We start from the raw sequence: 4,475 nt of genomic DNA on the forward strand, positions 1-4,475 counted from the left end.
GTGTGTGTCTCCCGCGGGGCCCCCACAAGCAGCCCCGGGAGGAGTTGACGTGGCTGGCCTGCCTTCAGGTGGTCAGCCCTCTGGCTGAGACCCAGTGGTCCTGGGCCGTGGAGCATGGTGTGCGGGCCCTGGGTGGGCAAGTCAGGGCTGGGCCCCACCCATCCCCGTGCTGGGCTCCCCTGAGCTGCCCTCTGATCCCTGCATGACTAAGAGGAACAGACTTGGTCTTGGCCTTGGAAGCTGCTTTAGCGTCCCATGGTCTCATAGAGCTCTAGCGGCTTTCCACTCCGACTGTCCAGGGGAAAGTCAGTGCTTCTTGAGACAAATTTCTTAAAAAGAGATTTTATTTATTTATTTGTCAGAGAAAGCACAAGCAGGGGGAGCGACAGCCAGAGGGAGGAAGCAGGCTCCCCACTGGGCCAGGGAGCCTGATGTGGGACTTGATCCCAGGTCCGTGGGACCATGACCTGAGCCGAAGGCAGAGGCTTTGCATACTGAGTCCCCCAGGTGCCCCTTGAGACAACTTTTCACACAGTAACGTGATGCCACTCACTTGCTCAACACACTGGGAAGCTTCAGTGGTCGACAGCAGCCCCCGTGGGGATGCTGCCTCCCTCTGGCGCTTTTCTTGTCCTGTTCGGTAACTTGTCTGGACCAAGGAGGGTTGCAGCAACACCTGGTTAGATGCCAGCTATGGCAGTGAGCCCAGGAGGATCCCAGATGCCCTTCTGGAAAGTGGGGGCAGAGGCGAGGGTCTGTGCGCCCTGAGTGTCCTACGGAGGAAGCAGGGCTGGGGCTCTGGCCAGCTTTCCATCCAGGTCCCACGAGCACAGATGTGCGGTGAGGTTAGGACCATGGCAGACAAGCAGGGGACGGTCGTGTGCCCAGGTGGTCTTCCCCAGTGCGTCCACACACAGTTGGTGTAGGCTTGCAGGGTGCAGACACAGGACGGGCGCTCTGTGAGGGTGGAGAGAGACCCTTCCAGTGGTTGAGGCAGGAGGGAGGGTGGGCCAGTAAGTGGAACCGTGGGCTGCATGCCAGGTGTGGGGCTGAGGCGGCAGTGGGTGGTCGGGCCAAGCTGTCTGAGCCGGTAAGACCTGAGGAGCTTGGGAGCATGACTGTGTCTCTCTGATGTTACGGATGTCCCGCTCACCTTCCACTGGGCTTGCATGGGAATGACGACTTGTTGAGCTGCAGAAACGGGGACTCCAGCACTGGCGGCTCAGCGACCAAGCAGGGGACTTTGGGGATGTGTGGGGCTGTCACAAGGAGTGAGGGGCCTGGGCCTGGCTGTGTGTGCTCTGAGCCACCAGTGCCAGATGTCCTCTCCTGCTCGGAATCTGTGCCATGTTCAGGAGCTGCTGCCACCCTGGGTCGTAACTCAGTCCCTATCCCCACAGAGGCCATCCGGGATGTCAGGCTGGGGTGTGTCTGTCCTGCGGGGAAGCCTAGAGGGTCCGGCTCCAGAGCAGTGACCCCTGCCCCATGCCTTGCAGGGAGGGGTGCAGCTCTGTTTTCAGCTGGTTTACCAGAGAGCTGGCCATGGCAACATGGAATCAGGAGTCCCTCTCTCACCACCTGACCCTCCCCACATCCGGCACCTAAATGGAGAGCAATGGGTCCGAAGTGCTGGGGAAACTTGGAAACAGTGTCTCTCTGGCTGGTCCCATGACTCAAGGTTCTCCATCTCACTGAAGATGCTAGAGCAGGGGCAGTGCTCACCAGAAGCCCTTGCTCCCAGGGGCACAGAGTATGCAGGCTCTGTGCCAGGCAGAAGCCCAGGCTGGATGCAAGGGGGTTCTGTAAGCCTGGATCTCCCTTCTCATCCTGGGGCTCACCCTCTGTGGTACTTCTGGAGTCCAGCCAGGGGCTCACTCTCTCTCCAGCACATCTGGAGTCCAGCCTGGGGCTCTCTTTCTGTAGAACATCTTCAGTCCAGAAGGGACTCCCTCTCTGAAGCCAATCTGGAGTCCAGCGAGGGGTTTTCTTTGTAGCACATCTGGAGTCCAGCCAGGACTCACTCATTCTGCAGCACATCTGGAATCCAACCAGGGCTCGCTCTCTCTCTTTCTGCAGCACATCTAGAGTCCAGCTTGGGGCTTACTTTCTGTGCAGCACATCTGAAGTCCAGAAGGGGAACCCTCTCTCTGCAGCACATCTGGAGTCCAGCCAGGACTCACTCACTCTGCAGCACATCTGGAGTGCAGCTGGGGCTCTCTCTCTCTCTCTGCAGCACATCGGGAATCCAGCCGGGGTCTCTCTGCAGTGCATCTGGAAGTGATGAGGAAAACCTGTGGAGCTCTCCTCACAGGCCTTGGAAAAGTAGCCAAATGAAACACACCTCCTTCTTTGGTTAAAAATATTAATGCTTATCTAGATTTAAAATGACCTTTTTGTCTTCAATGAGAACGTGTATAAATATTTATGAGCCTAAAAATGAGGATGGAACACATGTTTGGGTACAATAAGTTTTAATTAGACAATAATAGATTAAATATTTGATTTCTAAATATTTGATTTCTAAAAATGAAATTTAAAAAAGACTTAGAAGAGATACTCATTTTATACAAAGTTAGATTTTCAAAATGCGTCTAGAATCATGGTAGCCCACACCAAACACGTTTCTGTGTCCTTCTGTCAGTTAGTCTGGGACCCCTCAGTGGTGTCCAAAGCCTCAGAGCATGGTGGTCACCTTGCACACCTTTCCTCCCCAAAGCCCCTACTCTCATCAGATGACTGTGCTTTCCATATCTAGTGAGAAAATAAAGCAACTGTAAGAGGACTTCTGCCTTCTGGGAGAAGAAAATCAACAAACTCGGAAGGTTGGGTGATGGTAGAGCTGTGAAAAGAATATTCTGGATGCTTATATCAAGAGCAACATCTCCTGTTCTGTGGGTTCCCTTTTCGTTTTGTGGACTGTTTCCTTTGCTGTGCAGAAGCTTTTATCTTGACGAAGTCCCCAAAGTTCATTTTCTCTTTTGTTTCCATTCCCTTTGGAGACATGTCTTGAAAGAAGTTGCTGTGGTTGATGTGAAGAGGTTACTTCCTCTGTTCTCCTCTAGGACTCTGGTGGATTCCTGCCTCACATTGAGGTCTTTCATCCATTTTGAGCTTATCTTTGCATACGGTGTAAGCAAATGGTCGAAATGGTCGAATTTATTCTTCTACATATAGCTGAGCAATTTTTCCAGCACCATTTATTGAAGAGACTGTTTTGTTTCCCGCTGTATATTTTTTCCTATTTTGTCGAAGATTAATTGACCATAGAGTTAAGGGTCCATATCTGGGCTCTCTACTCTGTTCCACTGGTCTATGTGTCTGTTTTTATGCCAGTACCATGGTGTCTTGGTGATCACAGCTTTGTAGTAAAGCTTGACATCAGGTAGCGTGATGCCCCCAGCTTTGTTGTTATTGTTCTTTTCCCAACATTTTCTAGTAATTCAGGGTCTTTTCTAGCTTCAAAGAAATCTTAGGATTGTTTGTTCCAGCAATTTGAAAAATGCTGGTGGAATTTTAATCGGGATGGCATTGAAAGTGGAGATTGCTCTGGGAAGTATAGACATTTTAACAATGTTTATTCTTCTGATCCATGAGCTTGGAATATTTTCTCATCTTTTTGTGTCTTCTTCAATTTCTGTCATGAGTGTTCCATGAGTACAGATCCTTTACCTCTTTGATTAGGCAAATGACACTACAGACAAAGGGCTGATATCCATAATCTATAAAGAACTCCTCAAACTCAACACCCAAAAAACAGGTAATCATGTCAAAAAATGGGCAGAAGACATTTACAGACACTTCTCTAATGAAGGCCTACAAATGGGTAACAGACACATGAAAAAGTGTTCATCATCACTGATCATCAGGGAGATTCAAATCAAAACCACATGGAGATACCATCTTATACTAGTTAGAAGGGCCAAAATTAACATGACAGGAGACAACATGTGTTGGGTAGGATGTGGAGAAAGGGGAATCTTCTTACATGGTTGGTGCGAATGCACATTGGTGCAGCCACTTTGAAGAAACTAAAAATAGAGCTTCCCTATGACCCTTCAGTTCCACTACTGGGTATTTGCCCCAAAGATACAGATGCAGTGAAAAGAAGGGCCATCTGTACCCCAGTGTTCATAGCAGCAATGGCCACGGTTCCCAAACTGTGGAAAGAACCAAGATGCCCTTCAATTGATGAATAAATAAGGAAGATGTGGTCCATATACACTATGGAGTAGTATGCCTCCATCAGAAAGGATGAATACCCAACTTTTGTAGCAATGTGGATGGGACTGGAAGAGTTTATGCTGAGTGAATTAAATCAAGCAGAGAAAGTCAGTTATATGGTTTCATGTATTTATGGAGCATAAGGAATAACATGGAGAACATTAGGAGAAGGAAAGGAAAAGTGAGTTGTGGGAAATTAGAGGGGGAGACAAACCATAAAAAACTCGGACTCTGAGAAGCAAACAGGGTTTTGG

This window comes from Neovison vison, chromosome 7, assembly GCF_020171115.1.
Source record: "Neovison vison isolate M4711 chromosome 7, ASM_NN_V1, whole genome shotgun sequence".
Classification (NCBI taxonomy): domain Eukaryota; kingdom Metazoa; phylum Chordata; class Mammalia; order Carnivora; family Mustelidae; genus Neogale; species Neogale vison.